This window comes from Mytilus edulis, chromosome 2 (assembly GCF_963676685.1).
Source record: "Mytilus edulis chromosome 2, xbMytEdul2.2, whole genome shotgun sequence".
Lineage (NCBI taxonomy): Eukaryota > Metazoa > Mollusca > Bivalvia > Mytilida > Mytilidae > Mytilus > Mytilus edulis.
In genome coordinates this window covers 103,714,326-103,736,495 of record NC_092345.1, presented here as the reverse complement: position 1 = coordinate 103,736,495, position 22,170 = coordinate 103,714,326, and the positions used below count along the sequence as shown (strand labels likewise).

At 31.8% G+C, this 22,170-nt stretch overlaps 1 protein-coding gene across 1 annotated transcript in view; it reads left to right on the top strand.

Annotated features, from left to right (window-relative positions):
- The first annotated feature begins 8,249 nt into the window (after positions 1–8,249).
- Positions 8,250–22,170, top strand: part of LOC139513748 (calcitonin gene-related peptide type 1 receptor-like) — a 53,771-nt gene continuing 39,850 nt past the window's right edge. Inside the window, exon 1 of the mRNA XM_071302527.1 lies at positions 8,250–8,429. The gene's annotated coding sequence lies outside the window, so the exon portion shown is untranslated. The remainder of the gene's footprint in view (positions 8,430–22,170) is intronic.

Sequence of the window (22,170 nt, the reverse complement as noted above, 5' to 3'; positions counted from 1 at the left end):
AATTAGCTGTACTTGAACTAAACTATTGTAAAATTTGAGCGATTTCTGTAATTAAGTTCTTTTGTATTTCGATATTACCTCTATTTCTCCTATTAGTTCAACAAATAAAGGTACTTTTACAAAAATGCATGCTTCTTTTGAAGGCAGATTGTGAGCGTAAATGAACGGTGACCCCATTTTTTAATTTTGTTTTTCTATTCAGTATAAGATAAAGTTCAATTATAGAAAAATATAGCGAAATCCTATATTAAATAAAAAATTCGATTTCGACCCGCGAGCCCCCTTAAGGAGAAAAACAATATGCTTAAGATTATTCCGAATTGCAGAAATGTATGACCTATTCATCTCATTCTATACCAATGGAAAACTATATTATATATCTATGATTGGTAAATACCTACCGGTTTGCCAACAAATATGTTGTTTTCAATATTGAGGCGCACTTATCAACAAAAATACCAATTTCAAAGATAAATCAAAATGGAGGAGTCCAAAAAAAATGACAAAACCAATATTCAACTTTATCAACCTACGAATTATCTGTCACATTTCTGACTTAAAACAGGGATCTTCTGAAGCAAAATGGTTGATTAAACCTGAAGATAGAATTTATATTAATAGTATTTCAGTTTTGTAAGTTAGTGTTTAATTCCATCAATTATAGTGTGACGGTGTATGTGGAATCCTTGTGGAGAAATTTGCTTATTTGTATGATTATATGTTAATGTTTGCCTTATTTATTATTTGTGATTTATTATCTGTTAACAAATTATCATGTATTATCATTGTCTAATGATAACGATTAATTCTTGTACTTTTTATATTACTTATGTGTGTACACGTTTCAATTGATGACAATATGATTGCTTAAAAGATATCTAACAATTCAGCAATATAGTTAACTGATTATCGTTTCATGTTTAATTCAATTTTGTTCGTCTACGTTATTATCTAATTATCTAACCTTTTAAGTACGTCAATTGGGTTTCGTCTAAAATTAATTGCATTTTGTAGATTTAATTTACTTTATGAATAAGAACTGAAATTTAAAAAAATACAACGCTCATGATCTTGAAATTATTCTCTGTTTCAATGGCGTTTTTTAAAAAGTATTGCATTAGGAAACGAACAAAAATTCACACAGAGAAATTACATTTTGTTATTCTTCAACCAAACAACAGATTAAAACAACATTCCTAAAACTGTCTTTTAGTACACGTGATTCCTTTATATCTGCTATAAATGTCAACTTCAGATGAATCAGTAGCAGGCTATGTAAAAATTCCAAAAAGGAAGAAAAGGTGGTACATTAGAGGCGACATAAGGATACCATTGTTTAAATCTCATATATATATAAATCAGGGGAACAAATTAAAGAATGAACTCTGGAAGGAGAATGAACGAGTCCGGTATAATTGTAAATGCGATGTTAATAAACAAGAGAACAGCTGGACAACTATAGATCTAACCTACAGTCATAGTCACTACGATGACCACTCATACGTTTTCTGTTCTAACTCGCCATTGTGATTTAAAGTTGGTCATTTTGATAAATTTACCGTTGACAAAAAAATATTTTTTTTAGAAAATCTAAGTATTTCTTATCCCAGGAATACCTTTGCCGTATTTGGCTATATTTGTTATTCTCGAGGGATTTTGTCTGATGCTTGGTCCGTTTCTGTGTGTGTTACATTGTAGTGTTGTGTCGTTGCTCTCCTCCTATATTTGATGCGTTTCCCTAAGTTTTAATTTGTTACCCCGATTTTGTTTTTTGTCCATGGATTTATGAGTTTGAACAGCGGTGTACTACTGTTGCCTTTATTTAGCACAACTTTCCTGGAATTTTGGGTCCTTAATGCTCTTACACATTGTGCTTGATTGGCTTTACAACTATTTTGATTTGAACGTCACTGATAAATAAAGGCAACAGTAGTATACCGCTGTTCAAACTCATAAATATATGGACAAAAAACAAAATCGGGGTAACAAACTAAAACTATAAGTCTTATGTAGACGAAACACGCGTCTGACGTATGAAATTATGATCCTGGTACCTTTGATAACTAATAACACCACTGGGTCGATGGCACTGCTGGTGGACGTTTCGTCCCTGAGGGTATCAACAGCCCAGTAGTCAGCACTTCAGTGTTGACATGAATATCAAATATATAGTAATTTTGATAAATTTACATTTGAAAAAAAAATGTTTAGAACACAAAAAAATTCTTATCCCAGGAATGAATTACTTTTGCCATACTTTGCACAACTTTTTGGAATTTTGGGTCCTAAGTGTTCTTCAACTTTGAGCTTGTTTGGCTTTACAACTATTTGAGCGTCACTGATGATTCTTATATAGACAAAACGCGCGTCTGGTGTATTGAATTATAATCCTGGTATCTTTGATAATTATTGCCACACATACACTGAATAAGATACACATAATGTTGGTAGCCTTGCAAAATATGGTGAATTTTGTAACAGTCATTTGAAAGTTTACGAGTCAAATATCGCGTTTTCTCATAAACCTTGCAAGGTCCTGCTGACTAAAAGCCTTGTTTAGAAAAACAAATCTAAAAGGCTTCTGATCCCACAGTGAACCAGTAGGGGAAACTTATATTAAAAAGACCATTGACAGTGTAAGGTTTCTCTCTTTAAACAGCTTGAAAATCGGATTTTGAAAAAAGCAGAAAGCAGTGGTTAGTGCAGAGTAGAAGGCGGATAGGTACTGGAACTACCGGGGAATTTCAGAAAGCATACCATAAAGTTTCGTAACAACCAGAATTTAGGCGTGATATAATTTTGTCTCAGCAATAATATCAAGCAAGCCCTTTTTGATATTTACTGTATCAGTATTAATAATATCAAGCGAGCCCACAAGGGCGGGTTGATGAAGTTAGTATTAAAATATTAACATGATTAAATGGCATAATTAAATGATAAGCACAATATAATTAAATGATAAGCAAAATATATATTGAATAATTGATGTTTTGTTTTTAATACTGACTTGATCAGCAATAATATCAAGCGAGCCCTTTTTGATATTTACTGTATCAGTATTAATAATATCAAGTGAGCCCACAAGGGCGGGTTGATGAAGTTAGTATTAAAATATTAACATGATTAAATGGCATAATGATTATTTTTATTTTTATCGTATTGTTTTAGCAATTGTTTTTATGTTGAGATATGAATTAAACTGAAATTGTCATCAAAACTATTTTTACGCGTACAATCATTTTGATAAATGTGAACTTTATGCACAATATTTTAAAAATAAACACTTTATTTACAAACCAGATTTGGATGGCATCGACTATTACACATTTGTCCTGTTTTTTTACATGTATATCTATTAAATTCATATTTGTTTTTACCACAATATCAACATTTAAAAAACCTTGTCCTCCATATCCAATCATATTTTACGGCACGTCTCAGAGAAATAGAGTTTTCAGCACAAACATCTGAAGGTACCTATGAAGGGAAATCAGCAACCTCAAACTGATTTCTTATATTAAAGATCCGAGCAGGAGTCCATTGCCATATGGCAAGGATCTCCCTTTCCTGGAACCACTTGTGGAATTGGTTTGAGATATATGTTGTTTTATAGCGTTTTTGAGCATACGTTTTCTTCAACCCAAGCAACACCTGTGCCTGTGCCTGTGCCGAGCTTATTTGTTAGTAGCATAATGAGGTTCAACACTTGGATAAAATATAAAGGAAAAAACTCATCACTTAAGAATCAAATAGTAGATCAGGAATGAAAACTGCATGTTTACTTAAACTTTCAAGGAATAAGAAAAAAATGATAATGTGTCTATGTTAATTTGTTTCATCATCTTTGGAGCTTTTAATTATTGATAATCACTGAAATATTATTAGGGAATTTGTAGAATACTAATTAAAATTATCAGTGATTATGTGAAATCACTGGTAATTTTCAGGGAATCTGTATAATCACTAATGATTTTAGTGATTCTACATAATCCCTGAAAAATCAGGGATTCTACATAATCACTGATTATACAAATTCACTGTAACATATATATAGGAAACATTACTTCCCAACGCTCGTTTGTTTGGTAATTTGAAGACATGCTCACTATAATCCCAAAGAGAATATTCCATTTATTATAAGATTCGTACATAGGCAGAATCAAATACACGGAGTAATTGGATTTCATTTGCTATTCCTCCAAATGAACCTTCCACAAAAAATGATTGATAACGTATTGATCAATTTAATTCAATTTCTGCAGAAACAATGTATGTGGACTTCAGCTTTAATTATTAACAAATATATGTTACAATGATAACATTTCCCAGCAGTCATAAACGTACAAATATATTGCATATACAATCGGATTCGATGAATTATCTGTTCGTTTCGCAGGTCATGCACTCAAATCCACAAACATGACATAAGTACACTGGTGTGAGGAAGCACTTAGTCAATCATAATTCATTTCGTATTCTGGCGACAGTTTTAGACACAAGGGTAACAACAAAAGCAAGTTTAACCCTTTATGTATAAACAATTATGTTGGTTTGTATTTGAAAATAAATATTTTCAAAGTTTGCATGCATTTGTTCTTAATTATGCAGATATTAACAAATTGTCGGTACAAAGCCTACTGAACAATGAGGTGTGGTATGATCTGGTGTCATCCATGATAAATAACAAGCTATATAAAACCCCGGAATGTTTATAGGTGAAAACAATATATGGATAACACCAATGACCAACAACAATAAACGGAAAACCAAACATGGCAAGCAGCAACCTACGCAATCTATTGGATTACAGGCGCCTGGCTAAGGATAGGCACATAAAGAATGAAAACAAATATAAGTACTAAGCACAAAAACAACTTTTGGAGGTATGAGGTTTATGTTAGAAAAACTTCGTTTACTTTCAACGTAACGTCTATTTGTGTATGGGGACATACAAGTTTTTTTCTATGATTGATATAGAGTTTAGATGTTTTAAGCATTAAATAAGAGTTATAATTTAAAAGTGTTTCGCTAAAACATGCGAATTAATAATGACCAACAATATGAAGTCCGGTCATTATGCATATTGTCTCATTTAATTCTGTCTCAAAAACGTACATTATTTAGTAAATTATTGCTCTTTGTCCTTATTGTTTTTAAAAGTAAAGTGTTCATCATATTTTCGTTTCAACATTTATTAAATACCAAAAATGTCATGATTCTAATTTATCATTGAGATTGCAGTCAATTATTTTTAGTATGTAATATGTAGACATAAATTAGTTTTATTATTTGTACGAATACTTTTCCAATATTAATTTTTAATATATCAACATTTCATCTGTACAACAGTATAAGGAGAGAAGTTGTATTTTGCTGTTAGTTTTATACAGTAATCATGTGTGAGCAATAAAGAGTATGGCTATTATGCCCTTCTCCACCTTGCAATATGATTATTAGATTTGACTTGTTTGAAATCCCTTCATACTAAGGTACATGTAAGTGATATAATTCTTTTATATGAAAGATCAGTGAAAATGTCATATGTGTTGTAGTTAAAATAATATAAATAATATTTAGTTTACCTAAGTATTCACACCCAAAATTCATCATAGAAATAAACTTGTAGTCCCCATAAAGTTTTTGACGTATCGTTGAAAAGTAAGGACGTAATGGCGGGTCAAATATTGTCGTAGGTCCAAATTGAAAGATGTTTTTTCTGAGATGTCTGCAATTTCTTGCCATAATTATGAAATAAAATATTTTTTTCATTGAAATCACTGTTTTAAGACAAGTATGAATTTCTGCACACAAGAACCTCTAGCTATACAGGAACATTGACACTTTTTAGGAATCTTTTGTTCATAATGCTTCAACTTTGTACTTTATTTTTCCTTGTTTGATTCGGGGGTCACTGCTGAGTCTTTTGTAGACGAAACGCGCGTGAAATACAAAATTGCAGTCCTAGTATCTATGATGAGTTTATTTATATGAAATAATACGGAAATTTGGAGGATGTGAAACATATTTTACCTTAGACTTTGTGGACCTATGAAATTCCCCTTTCCGCAATGACCAAAAAACAATACCTTAACGTTCTAATTTCATCTGTACGACACTACCTGATGGAACTATATAATGGTTTACAACATGAAAACACATAAAAAAAAAAGTAAAATCACAAAAATACTGAACTTAGAGGAAAATCAATTCGGAGAGTCCATAATCACATCGCAAATTCAAATAAAAAACTCATCAAAAACGAATGGACAAGACATAATACAATGTAAAGATTACTCCTTGGATTGACCACTACGAGTCAGCTGTAGCCTTAATACATGCATATGCATAGGTACATATGTTCATGTAACAAATAATATCTGGAAATTTCATCACGATTTCAATTGAACATATGTTTATCTTTTTCTAATTAGCATCATTTCATAGTCAATTCATCGTTCTTCCTGAATCAGAAGTTTTCTCTGCGTATTATCTCTCCTTAAGCAACGTTCTCTTCCTCTATAATAATGGTAATAAAAAATTATCTCTTCCTCTATAATAATGGTAATAAATTGAGAAAGGTAAAATGAAAGTCGTTCATATAATAAACGGGATAAAATAGCCTTAAAACAATATATTGTATCATGAACATCAGAAATCATGTTTAGGCAACAATTTAAAATTGCAGACTATATATGCAGTTCATCTAAACATGCTCTCTGATTATCAAATCAATTCGGTTAACGGAAATGTGAAACAAAAAAAAATTATTGTTTCGCCCATGTTGATTAGTTACTAGAATTTACACCTTTTTTTGCCGTGGCATTGTCAGTTCGTTTTCGACTGATGAGTTTGCTAATCTCTAGTGTATCTTTAACCTTTATTTTAGATTAACTCAGCAGGTAGCAAGTTTAAAAAGTTAAATAAATGTTTGCATATGCTGATTCGGGCTATTCCCTAGAGCTTCTATTATTTTTATGTTAGTTATATCAACATTTCAGTAAGTGAGAAATTTGAATGTATTTTTCTAACATGATATGAAATGACACCAGTTTAAAAGCAGCGAGATGTCGGCAATGTGTAAACGCTTTTATTTATAGCGCTCAGCTAATTCTTTAAGAAAAGTACTTCCTAACAGCTAATTTAATTGTTAGTTTTTGTAATAGCTTTGCACGTCTGACTATGTCTTCTGGGAACAAAATATCTTCTTGCTGTTCCATAATTCAGTTATTTACAATCATTGTCGTCGTAGTTCCAGACATATATCTACAATGATTTACAATAACTTTTTTTATGTAAATCACAATGTATGTCCTAAATTAAACAGATATTTTGTCTATTTCAATTACCGGTTAAAGTGCCACATTCTAGTTTACAGTTGCTGTCGGAAGCATTTTTGGTAAAATACTTTCGAGTCGTACAGCTTTTATATATGACTGTTTTATTGCTGATTAATCAATGCATATGCAGGACCTACAGAAATATAACAATACATTCAAATGTATTTTTTAACAAAGTAGGGCGACTGGGATGAATGGGCGGAATGTTATTGCGAGGTTCTAGAAAGTGCAGAATACGTTGCACATTTAGCATATTAAGTAGTATTTTAAACGTCTCAACCACGACCGGATCGTCGACTGTGTATTTATATGTTCCTGAAAAATTGAAAACAACACGTTTAATAATTTAATGTGTCCGAAGCGCTTTTCTGGATATACCTTTATCAGGAACGCTCAAAGCCAAACATTTGTAATCCGAGGATGTATAAGTACCGAAACCGTTGAAGAACTATATGTCAAAAATACCTAAAATACATAGCCAAATTCATCTAAAGCAAACTTTGCCTGAGAGAGTTGAAACCTTAGTTTCTTAAAAATTTCAAAGTCTAACGGTCGCAGCAATAATTTAAAAGAATCCGTTTTACTTCTGAGAGGAATAAGTCAAGAGGATGAGTGAATCTCATATTGAAATTTGTATTCTAACAAAAATGATTAATTACTGAGAAATACTTTTACATTCTTGCAAGATTTATTCTACTTCACTGTTTCACAATTGTTTATAAACATCTGTTATGCATTTTCTGATTGAAACACCAGTTGAAATCTAATCATTTACCTGTTAAATAACATACTTACAATTTTCACTTCAAGATTGGTTTTCACACGGTAAACACAAAGTTCTTTTTATATAAAATGTATTTATTTTCGAGTTAAAGCGTCTATCAACGATTTCGTTATATTTTAGAGAACGTCGAAAGGTATTGTTGGCTGCTATGCCAGTTGCACACTAAAAAAAACGGTCTCAGTTGGTAATTATTTGTTAATTCTTCAAATTATCTAGTGGAATAACGCTAAAGTTATTGTCATGCAGTTTTTTTCTGATTTGTTCAGTGGATTTTTTCATCAGGACCAGGTCTTACACTAAGACGACAGGTATTATCTTTGTTAATTTTAGTAAGCATACAAAAAATGTTGAAAAACAAAAAGTATATGTTATCTCTTTATTTATTCTGACATATACTGGGTTTAACTTGCATAAAAAAACTAGTAACCCTTCATTTGAACTCTGGTGAAACTCTCATTGGTGATCACACCACATGTAACTTTTTTACAATATAAGATTATTTTTTAGTTTTTGTTTTATGTATATTTCAAATTGGTATATGGGATCAAATTCAATTAGATTGAAATCCTAAAACAAAAAAGGAAGCTATCACTCGAGCACACTTTCTGAAACTGTTAAAACAAATATCCATCTTAAGCACTTGAAAATTTTTAATCACACGACACTGGATGAATGCATAATATGCCTGTACCAAGTAAGGAATATAATAATCACTCACAACTAGCTGTATGTGTTTGGTACTTTTGATTTTGCCATTTGAGCAGAGAATTTTTGTTTGGAATTTTCCTCGGAGTTCGATATTTATGCTATTTTACTTTTTACGTTCTTTAATTTTTCATATCACTCAATATTTCGTTTAATCTCTCTGCAAAGAAAATGGATCTATTTCATTACAGTTGTATTGCTTCCGTATAGAACTGCATGAAACATTATTTTCCAAGACAACTCGCAGTTCTTTATTTTCTTCCTGCAACGTCGAAATCTTATAAATTGTGAAAAAAAATGTTAACTTAAAAATTTAAAGCTTCCTTAAAATGAAACATGTAAAACTTACTACATTTATGAAAAACCAAACACCAGAAGTAATCTATAGTTAAGAATCAAATTGATGTTTTGAACATTTTTATTTTTATACATTACGGTTTTGTAACAGAAGATGACAAATCGGACGACCAAAGCTATATGTTGTTTACTGTAAGACAATTTATTATCCCTTCTAAAGTACGGAGGTCCCGGTATAAATCATCTGTTCTGTTTTCTAATTTAAATTGAACATATTTATCATACTTTGAAATACTTAAGATTGATTTAGTGAGAATGTCCACGTGCATGCAAAGTTTTGATTTCAAAATCTTTTTTAATTTTTGTATTCTTATTGACAAAACTCTAGCAGTTTAAATGACTCTGTTCGTGTCTTTTCTGAACAAGTGACAGATATATTAATGAAAAGACGATTTCTATGGATGATTTTTAAGGTTTTTTTTCTTTCTTATTCAAGTTAACTGTCTCGTTAATCTTTTGGTTCCAATTAGATTCCTTGACATTGCTTAAACTCAACACAATTTTAAAAGTGTTGTAGAAAAATAAATACGAAAGTGACCCATTAAAGCAATTAAGCAAAACTTTACTTGAACTTGTATATTCTTACAAAACTTATTTGAAAAGTTTCTTGCAAATATTTGTTTTAACTGTAAAAATGTATGAAGTGGTAATCCTCTTATATTCGCGTAGACTATTTTTTTTTTTTTTTTATGTTTTGAGTTTTAGCTATTTGCTCTATTTCTTCTGGAACTATCTAGTTATATTGTGCTACCTTCATGTATATAGAGCGTATTATTTTACACTTGATCTTCCCTTCGTCATCGCCTACTCTTCGGTAGAGAATATAATCCGTTCAGGGGGAAATGTAGAAAGAAAAAGAAATTTACTGCTTTTCTTCGCTTTCATCTCAAATTAATAATGAGTTTACTATGACCGAATGGTTTATTTTAGTTTAGAAGTTTAGAGACTTTTATTACTATATATTTAGAAAAAAACAGTGAAAGTATAATATTGGTTGAAATATACTGTGTAGAATTTAGAATTACATTTAATCTTTTAAATATTTGTAATTATTGTTCACATGGTGAAAACATTTATCTACATTGACGATGGAGGATTTAGCAAATAGCAAACGAATTAAGATCTAATGACCTAATTTCGTGCTGAGAAACGTCGATATATCGTGAAGCTTTCTTTATTAAGATCTAGCATAGTTATAGGAACTAATGTTTTAATAATGAACTGATGTCCGGTGGCTTATAGATACATTTATTTTTTAGAAGTTATTTCACAATAATATCAGTAATATTTATCTTATGTTGTACCATGGTACTTTCTTCTCGAAATGTTATTTCATTTTAAAGGACCGAGAGGTTGTCTTGAAACTGGAAACTTACGGAATCAGGAAACATTTTTGTTGAGACTCTTTGAAGTAAATGCAACTATATTTCGCAATACAACATGCATTGTTACAAACCTAGATAAATTTGACCTGTAAAATACATTTGAATTATTTATATCCAAGTATTTTGCTAATTGATCATTATCAAAATGTTCATTAAAAAATTTTAAATTTTAAGTAATTAAAGTTGACGTTAGACGGATTTAGATACTTTTTATGTCTTTTTTGTTTGTTATTTTAGCTCTTCAATTGTTTCGGTAATTATTAATTCTTGGTTTTCAAATACTCGGTTGTTAGCGTTCTCGATGAAGTTAAATTTATAAAAGCATGTCAGACACATAAAATGTATGACGTGTTATTTTCATTTATACAGGTCTCTGCGTCCCATTTATCATTATGTAGTGTGTCCCAAACCTAGAAGATGCATAATTAAGGATAACAGAAATTAGATAACATCCAACACTAGTGCTTCACTTTCAAAACCTTTAAGTTTAGTTGGGAAAAAATCATGTTTGTCTAATGGAGGAGGTCATTATTTAGGTTTTTGAAATTGCAAATATAGTCCTTCTTCAGTAACTGCTACTGGTCTTTTGTTAATGTATGTATCATTGCCATTTTGCTTAGTTTCATTTTTTACCGGACTCGGACTTCTTTTTAACTAAGTTATACTGTGCTACGTGATTTTTATTCTACATTGGCTAGATGCATAGGGGGAGGGTCGAGATCTAATAAAACATATTTAATCCCGCCACATTTTTGCGCCTGCCTCACGTCTAAAGCCTGTGACTTTTGTTAGTCTTGTGTGTTTTTTAGTTTTAATTCATTAAAATGTTTTGGAGTTTTGTATGACGTCCATTTTTATGGAACTAGTACACAAATGTTTTAGGGGCCAGCTGAGGACCACCTCCGGGTACGGGATTTTCTCGCTTCGTTGAAGGCCCTTTGGTAGTATTCGGCTGTTGTCGTCTCTGTGATCGGGTGGTTGTCTCTTTGACACATTCTCAATGTATTATGTCTTTTAAGTTCTATTGATAAATAAATTGACAATTTTTAGATTTTATTTGAGGTAAACTATAGTTATGAGCCAATTTCTTTCCAAACAGATAGTTTATCTGTATTATAATAATACTATAAGACAGCTTGTTGAAAAAAAACCTTTTTATGGATAAAGCCTTGGTTGATATCTAAAAATGTAGATGAAATAATTAAAAGTGAGGATATTTTAAAGTTTTGCATAAAATGCAAGACATTTGAAAGAAATGCAAAGAACATAGAGAAACGACTGCAATATACTAATAGTATGGTGGCATATGTCTGTCCCTACTTGTCACTTAGTTTAAAAGTGTTATTAAATATATAAATTTATCCTGCAATCACCTAACTATTGTACAAATAACAGGTACGCAAAAAATGATTTGCTATATTAAAATATCATGTTATCCAACTTCCATGTTGAGCAAGCGGTAATGTGGAGTTTTTCTGGTTGCATAATTGTTCATTTTTAAGTCTTCTTCGCGGTCCGCGTTTAAACGTATTCGGGTTTTTTTTTTAATATTTAGAGGCAATGGTTTGGAATTTAACAACTAAAATATCAAGTGTTGGGTTTAAACTGCAGGATAAAATTTATTTGTACTAGATACGAAACATGAGAAAAACTCTGCGATTCTTACTTTTTGTTTTGTGTCTAAAGCTCATACAAATACATGATACATTTCCCGAAAATATACACATATTGTATACAGATAAAGGTAACAGTACATTTGTAGTATACCGGTGTTCAAAAGTCATAAATAGATTGAGGGAAGACAATTCCGGGTGACAAACTATACCCGTGAGAAACACATCAACAAAAGAGGAGCATAAGGGAACAACAGGATCACTGAAGTGCAATACAAACAAACACCAACATACATAGAAACGAACTATTTGATAACAACTGCCATATTCTGGAGCAGGACATTTTAAGAAACAAATATTGGTACAAATGAGCCGACTTGTCAGTTATTAAAGTCTACATTTCAATTTATGAATTCTACTTGTTACTTTGTCAGACATATAAGTCTCAGAAACTTACAAAACCTTTGAATAGACTTATTAAGAAGGGATATAATTACGATACTGTTGTCAAGTCATTAAAGATTGCTTATTTTGGCGTTAATATTGAGTCACTGATAAGGTCTTTGCATCGGAACTAAACACATTTATTCTAAAAACAGTTGTTGGCATGACACGGGTTATGTTCTTCTCATATATGTTATGATGGTATGATACTAAACCCCTAACGGGAAGGATTGTGCCTGATGTTCATATGATGAAATCATAATCTTTCAGTCAGTTTAATTGAAGTCTGGAGCTGGCATGTCAGTTAACTGCTAGTAGTCTGTTGTTATTTATGTATTATTGTCATTTTGTTTATTTTTTTTGGTTACATCTTCTGACATCAGACTCGGACTTCTCTTGAACTGAATTTTAATGTGCGTATTGTTATGCGTTTACTTTTCTACATTGGTTAGAGGTATAGGGGGAGGGTTGAGACCTCACAAACATGTTTAACCCCGCCGCATTTTTGCGCCTGTCCCAAGTCAGGAGCCTCTGGCCTTTGTTAGTCTTGTATTATTTTAATTTTAGTTTCTTGTGTACAATTTGGAAATTAGTATCGCGTTCATTATCACTGGACTAGTATATATTTGTTTAGGGGCCAGCTGAAGGACGCCTCCGGGTGCGGGAATTTCTCGCTACATTGAAGACCTGTTGGTGACCCTCTGCTGTTGTTTTTTATTTGGTCGGGTTGTTGTCTCTTTGACACATTCCCCATTCCCATTCTCAATTTTATTGTTTTTACATTTGTCATGAAATGGGCTTACACACTTAAGATATTTTTATTTTCTACAGAACAGTTTCATTGTTTAACCTGACAAGTATACGTAATCTACTGAAAATTCAACTTATTCAACTTATGATAAGTCGACCAAAATAAATGACAAGTAGAAACAGATATCTGTCACCATATTGCTTTAAAGAAACAATATTTATGAGAATAGTAGGCCTTAAGACCACAATTTATAATCCCGCTTTTCGTTTTCCACGAATATAGTTCCCTTTAATTATAGTGTATTTTTTTTTCTCTTTCTCATACATTTCTTAGTTTTCCTGGGGTGGAAATGAATGAAGAGAGCTGAAATAAATTTTTGGGTGTTTTATTTTAACTGATTTTGATATGGAAAGAGTGATTAGGCCAGGTGCAAAAAGGTGATATTTACAGTTTTCGGAACATCTATTGACTTGTCCATAGGGGTATGGATGTGTATTGGCTAAATTTGAAAAATACAGCAGATCAATCTTTCTGAATGACGGACGCATGTTTGGACTAGAACTGTACTTTACACATACACAAAATTTGACAAAAAGATTCCGTGCATTTTTGTTAATGAAACAAAACGTTATAAAGAACTAATAGAGAATTTAATTGTGGTCTGTTGCAAGGAGGGCATTTTTGTATATCATAAATCAAAGGATGTTTGTTTTAACAATTAATGTGCATATGAAAATAATAAAATATTATCAGTAGTAGATGATACAACGGGTTTTCCTTTTCATTTCCATAATTTTATCACTAGTTGATTATGTGCAGAATTTTGATTCGGGTACATTTGCACTAGATCTTCATGCCCTCATGGTAATTTATGGTTTACTCAAGAGTACATTTTGACCTCCCGATGAATATATTTATTCCATTGAGTTTTTCTATTAATCAAATAACAATTTAGTTGTCAGACTTTGAAAAATCTTTGTACTTAATTAAATCATTGGGACATTATTAAATTACTGTTTGATATAAGTGCTAACACAATGTGCAAAATAAATCTTTTCTGTCTCGTAATAGTAAATATAGAAATCAATGAAATAAAACCTGCGTAATAACTCAAATACGACCTGCGTGACACACAATTTCCCTAGTGTTTAATACATATTAGTCGACACGGAACAAGTTAGATAAGGTTGAAAGTTTGGAAAACAGTAGAAGTTCTTTCTCTTTGTCTTGTAAGTTGTATTACAGTGCTGCTGCTCTAGGCATAAATATTTCGATGTCAATTTATTTCCATGTCAATTCGTCATTACAGGCGATTAAATGAAACGAAGAAGAAAAATGGATAAACGTTTCCTTTGAAATTGAAACTGAAATCAATCAACATTCTGTTTTAATTGTTAAAAACATTGGAATTGCAAGTAAATGTGTTTTAACGAAATATGCTAAATGATTGAATGAGGACTTTATCAGTATGGTTTCTTGTGAGATACAGAGGAGTGAATTTGACATTAATAATCGGAGATTTGTATGGGTTGAAAAATGCAGTTTCTTGGTGTTAAATGACAATTATTGATTACTTGTTCAAACTAAATTTCATTAGTTGCATGACAATAACAACACAGAGACCTATAAAATGTATATGATTTTGTAATAGAAAAGAAAAAAAAAGAACGGTTATATTCTAATTTTCTAAACAAAATATCTTTTCTCTACTTTCATTTAGATTTTAGAAAAATTGGTAAAAGCTGATTTAACAAACGATAATTGTTTTTAGAGAATTTGCTTATTATCATTGTATTCATTGTTTTTAACCTGTGCTCGATATAATTACTTTCATGGTGAAAATTTTCCTATCAATTGGTTACACTATACAGATCGCTCTAATCGAAAATTGTTTGGGTTTTTTTCTTTTATATTCGTATTTCTCTAAGGTCTAGGACAACTTCTTTCTTTTGTAAGCAATAATTTCATTAACTAATATGATTGTCTTTTTAATATTATATCCGTATTGGACAAGCATGATATTATGGCACCAAATCTTCCGGACTATTCGTTTTTCATTTTTAGCATGACTTCAGTTTGAGTTTTGAATGTCCATTTGGAGCGTTCGCCTCTGTTTTCCTAAGATTGCGTGTTCCTGGTGTCATACGTATAATTAGGCTAGGCTTCGAGGTTAAAACATCTCAGTAAATATAAATTTAAATGAGCCTACCAGATGGAGTTTCTTTGTATTGCATGCTTTCCTTTATTATACGGAAAAGACTATTCAAATGTACGTAGAAAAAAATCCAGTGTATATGCTGGAAGTCGAACTAAAGACCTTTAGACTATGAACCCACGACACATACCATTACACCAGGACGACTGGATACCAACTCTCAGTAATTTAACATACTTAAAGGAAGCAAGATATTTTTATAAATGAGGCGAGTTGGTAGACCTTTATACAGTGGGGTTTAAACCCTTTTCGTTAATAAGTAAGTTGTCAGATTGATTGTTTAATTCGAAATTTTACACTTTTTCAAAAGGTGGTCTAGTCGGTAAACAAGATTCTTTTATAAAGTGACGATATAGTGTCGGCCGATTGGCCAGTGGGGCGAGTTGACATTGTTTTATATCTACTCATCGTCTTCGGGGTCATAAAGGGTATAATACATTATACAGTAATATATAAAGTATATTATAATGGTTGTGTGGCGTTCTAAACTAGATTTTATGAATTGTAAATTGTTTTTCGTCTAATCTAAAACAACTGGGATGTTAAATAGTTATCCCACTCGGACTAGGTGTGTCAGTGTTAGATCACCCTCCGGTCATCAGGGTTATCTTATACTGACACACCGTGTCCTCGTGGGATAACTATTAATTAGTACCGCTGATCGAATGTGATTGTGTTTACTTCCAGTGATACAACTCTAATACACGTCTGAACCATGCTGTTTTGTCTCTATGTAGAAAATGAAGATCTAGATTATGAGATGTATTATTAAGAGGTAATTAAGTTGTATGTATTGTTCTGTCGTAAGTAGATGATCTGTATAACATCATAATAAACTCGTGATGCATTCTTGATGAGGATATAATTTGTTCCTCGATGTGAAATAAATCGAAAATAACATTAAGATATATGTAAACGTTATGCAAAAGAACTTTAGAATTATAGCATTATATAATTTTTCGGTTAGTTATTGTGGAGCTGATCCAATTTGTTCGTCTTACCATCTAATTTAATACCAGTTGCTTAGCTTTTAAATTATATTTCTCTGTTAATAAAAGGCGTAATTTGTAGGAAAGCTTTTCAAGTTTAATTACAAAGATGTATGAAAAAAGCGTTGGGTAAATGTAAATACGACAATAACCAAACGAAACAATACACTATTGTAAGATATTTAGTTTGCTTCGTGTAGAATCTAGTTTTGCATGTAATTCTATAAATTTCCAAGACATTATTATATAATTGAAAAGTTTATAAAATCAATAAGCGATTCAATTAAATTAGATAACATTATAATATTTTGTTAGAATAACGAAATAAGAGGAAAGATTAAGAAATTGTATAATTTATTTTAATTGGAAATTCATTGAGGGTTCATTGTACTCATGCTTTTATTCTTGAACCGTTGTTTATAATTTTATATTTCATTACAGGGTCTTTTGTTACACATTATTGCCATATCGTAAAAAATAAAAAAATCCCAAACCTGAGCAGTGTTTTTGTTTGTGTTCCACAAAACCAAGAAAACCCACTGACTACATATCTAGTAATAGTATCTAGAAGGGTAAAGAGTCCTGGCATTTTATTGTCGGATTTGAAAACAATTAATAAAGTTTATAATTAATGTACTCAATCTGATTAAAATACCGATCCTTTGCTTACAAGGCAAACATTGGACACATGATAGCAAGACAAACATGGGACACATGATAACAAGGCAAACATTGGACACATGATAACAAGGCAAACATTGGACACATGATAACAAGGCAAACATTGGACACATGATAACAAGGCAAACATTGGACACATGATAGCAAGGCAAACATTGGACACATGATAACAAGGCAAACATTGGACACATGATAACAAGGCAAACATTGGACACATGATAACAAGGCAAACATTGGACACATGATAACAAGGCAAACATTGGACACATGATACGTATTTTGATCAGATTCTTATTAGTTGAAATTGTTTAATAACTGCGTTAATTTTATATATGGATTCCCAAATTTGTGATTTAAAGCTTTTACTACAATATTCAAATTTGCGTTGGATGTTCTATGTATTGCATCAGGTCTGTTCCGTACTTTCTTTATGCTGTATTTTATGATATACATCAACCGATATTAGAGTGTAGGACGACACTATTTTCGGTAACTGTAACTTTCATCAGAATGATACCCAGCGGGAAGATCGAGAGCGGTATGATTGAGAAAAGACTATAAAAGACGAAACTGCATATGTACATCCACTGGAATGATGCCCATCGTGAAGACCGAGAGATATTGGTGATAAAGAAATTTTATCTACTGAAAGCATGAAAAATACACAAAAAAGATACCCAGCGGGTAATCGATAAAAGATTGACAAAGAAGGAAAAACAACCACAGATCAGATGCCCAGAGGGATGACCAATATAAGATTGTTAACGAAGGAACTACATCCACAGGAAAGATGCCCAGCGGGATAATCGATAAAAGATTGTTAATGAAGGAACTACATACACAGGAAAGATGTCCAGCGGGATGATCGATAAAAGATTGTTAATGAAGGAACTACATATACAGGAAAGATGCCCAGCGGGATGATCGATAAAAGATTATTAATGAAGGAACTACATCCACAGGAAAGATGCCCAGCGGGATGATCGATAAATGATTGTTAATGAAGTAACTACATCCACAGGAAAGATGCCCAGCGGGATGATCGATAAAAGATTGTTAATGAAGGAACTACATATACAGGAAAGATGCCCAGCGGGATGATCGATAAAAGATTATTAATGAAGGAACTACATCCACAGGAAAGATGCCCAGCTGGATGATCGATAAAATATTGTCAATGAAGGAACTACATACACAGGAAAGATGCTTAGCGGGATGATCGATAAAAGATTGTTAATGAAGGAACCACATCCACAGGAAAGATGCCCAGCGGAATGATCGATAAATGATTGTTAATGAAGTAACTACATCCACAGGAAAGATGCCCAGCGGGATGATCGATAAAAGATTATTAATGAAGGAACTACATCCACAGGAGAGATGCCCAGCGGGATGATCGATAAATGATTGTTAATGAAGTAACTACTTCCACAGGAAAGATGCCCAGCGGGATGATCGATAAAAGATTGTTAATGAAGAAACTACATATACAGGAAAGATGCCCAGCGGGATGATCGATAAAAGATTATTAATGAAGGAACTACATCCACAGGAAAGATGCCCAGCTGGATGATCGATAAAAGATTGTCAATGAAGGAACTACATCCACAGGAATGATGCTTAGCGGGATGATCGATAAAAGATTGTTAATGAAGGAACTACATCCACAGGAAAGATGCCCAGCGGGATGATCGATAAAAGATTGTTAATGAAGGAACTACATCCACAGGAAAGATGCCCAGCGGGATGATCGATAAAAGATTGTTAATGAAGGAACTACACCCACAGGAAAGATGCCCAGCGGGATGATCGATAAAAGATTTTGGTTGAAGGAACTACATCTACTGAAATAACATCCTGTGAGAGGATCGATAGAAATTATGGATAAAGCAACTACATCCACTGGAATGTTGCCTAGCGTGATGTTTGAGAAAATATTCTAGTTGTAAGAACTACTTCCACTGGAAGGATATCCAGCCGTATGATTGGAAACGATTTTGAACGAAGGAACTACATCCACTGTAAGATATCCTGTGGGAGGATCGAGATAGATTCTGAATACCTCTCATCCGCTGGTATGATAATCAGCGGGAGGATCAGGAATGATTTCTGAGGAAAGAACTACATCATTTGCTGGAATAATGCATAGCGGTATGATTTAGAAAAGACTATAAAAGAAGGAACTACATCCACTGGAATGACGCCCATCGTGAAGATCGAGAAAAAAATCTTGATGAAAAAACAACATCCTCTGGTATGGTGCCCTGTGGGAGGATCGAGATAGTTTCTAGATGAAGAAACTAAATCCAATGGAATGATGCCCGGTAGAAAGATTATGCAAGTATGTAGTCTTTTTTATGTTGATACAGGTTAGAGTTACCAAATTCTCGTCCTTGCCCTAAGCGTTTGGCAATCTTTCTTAAACAACACCGTGAAGAATATCTCTTATGTTTTGCTCTTATGTTTCGTTTGTGTATACCATCAAACATTAGAACGGAAGACTTTTTTTCCATTAAAATCAGAAATATCAATAACAACTGGCGTTTTAATAACTCACCACCAGGACACAATGATTTTATCAAATAATATTTTTCAAATCATAAAAATTGTCATTTCTGCTTTAATGATTTTCCTATTATTGAGGCATTTTGTCATAGTATAACTAAACTTCAAGGACCATTAATCAGTTTATATATAATATTTTGATTTGTGTAATGGTTTGTCAGTTTCTATATAATATTGTGATTTTGGTAATGATTTGACAGTTTATGAAAGAGATAACTATATTTAAGGAACTATTGTAAGTTATATAATAAAGTACCTTAAATTAAAAGTAGTATTTATTGGTTTCTGTGCAGAATTATTTTCATTAAGCTGCATTTTCAAGCATCATTAATCACAAAATTTTATAATGTGTACTAAGTTTTCCCACAAAATTAATGCACTGAACATTGAATCTGAATCCATTACATTTCTCAATTAAGGAAGTAAATATAATGAGTCATAAAGACCATCAATTGAATGGAACACAATTATAACAACATAATGATAAAAAGTAAAGTTATAAAAAATACCGAACTCCGATGAAAATTCAAAACGGAAGGTCCTAAATCAAATGGAAAAATCAAAATAACTCAAACACATCAAACTGTCATATTCCTGACTTGGTACTGGAATTAATGTGCTTGTCTATATAACTTTTGTTGTGTTTCTTAAATACATATGACGTGGCTCTGTACTTATACGCTCCGTCATTGTTTTATTGTTTTATTGTAAAATTTTGTATACTTGTCTTTAATTTTGCTATTGTGCTTTGTCTATATGACTATTTGTGCTTCTTTGTTACATATTTGTAAGTTTTTATAGAGATAATAAGCTTATAACAAAATGGTGACTGCTGTACCCCTATTGCTGACCTTTTCAACCTGTTATGTTTGTTTGTTTTTTTTCACACATCGATGTCAATATAATGGAACTTGAAGCGACTGTCATACAAGTGAAAGGTTTAGCTAGCTTTAAAACCAGGTTTAATCCACCATTTTCTACATATAAAAATGTATAAAGTCAGGAATTTGACAGTTGTTATACATTCGTTTAATTTGTTTGAGCTATTGATTTTGCAAATTGATTAGGGACTAAAAGAAATATTTAAGTATTGTCATGCTTATTCTGGATCTTTAATGGGGACTTTTCAAGTGTACTGTGAATTCATTTATTTTCGTGGGTATCAATTTTCGTGGATTGCTGAAAACTTGCATATTCGAGGAAATTTTATTTCGTGGTTTTGCCAATCTCTGTATTCAAAGCCTATTGAAAAAGTGCTATTCGTTTAACATTTGAATTCGTGGTTCACCTGTCCCCACGAAACCCACGAAAATTGGTATCCAACGAATAATAATGAATCCACAGTATTCATTACATTATAAGACTTGGCTAATTAAGACCATGCAACTACACTACATTCACGTTTGTTATACACTAGGTGATTAACCTACTGAAATTTGTCACATCTTTATTTTTCTTTACTGAATATTTCAAAATTCTGGTCATAAATTGGTGTATTGTTGCTCTGAAAGTATTTTATATGTTTCTCGTTTATTGGTTAACCCTAGATCGGGCCGTTTTTTCCATGTGTTGATTATTTCATATTTTGCCACGAAGGGGTCTTACATAGTTTACTATTCGGTATGGATTTTGCTCATTGTGTCGTACGTTGACCTATAGTTAACGATCACGTAATCTGGTATATGTTTGATAGTTACAAGTCTATTTGATAGTCATACAACATCTACTTTTTATTACAAACTTTTCTCGATTTTTAAGTTTATTAAACCAAAACAATTTCGTATGGTAGGAAGTTAAATATAAGCAATATCGAATTTAAAGTATGTAAAATGTTTCAATCAGCTGTTTGATGAGTTGATTAGTTATTGATAACATTATTTTTGTTAATATTTTTTGAATTATCAAATATTTAAATTTTGTTACAACTTTCGATTTTATCTACGAAGAGTCTTTGATCCTTTAGTCTTGCTTCTTTATACATTACTTATCTGATTTAATAACGCATAACATATTTGTAAATAGTTCTTTATTGTATTGTAGGTGCACTTGCAGTTGTAAATTACAAGTTCTTTACTTATCAATAAAATATTAACAAACAAATGCTACGCAAAAGCAAATCTCTTCTCTTTGTAATTTTATGTATTGTCTATGTGTACTGACAATAATCAAAATTAAAACGGCATGTCATAATTTTCTCCCAAATGTAAACACGTGTATATATGTATTTATCCTGCAATTGGGTGTTCTTCTACAAAGATATAGCCCTACAAATATTGCTATGCTATATAGACAATAATAGTGCATTGACTTGACATATCAACGATATAAGGATTCGGCTTAGAAA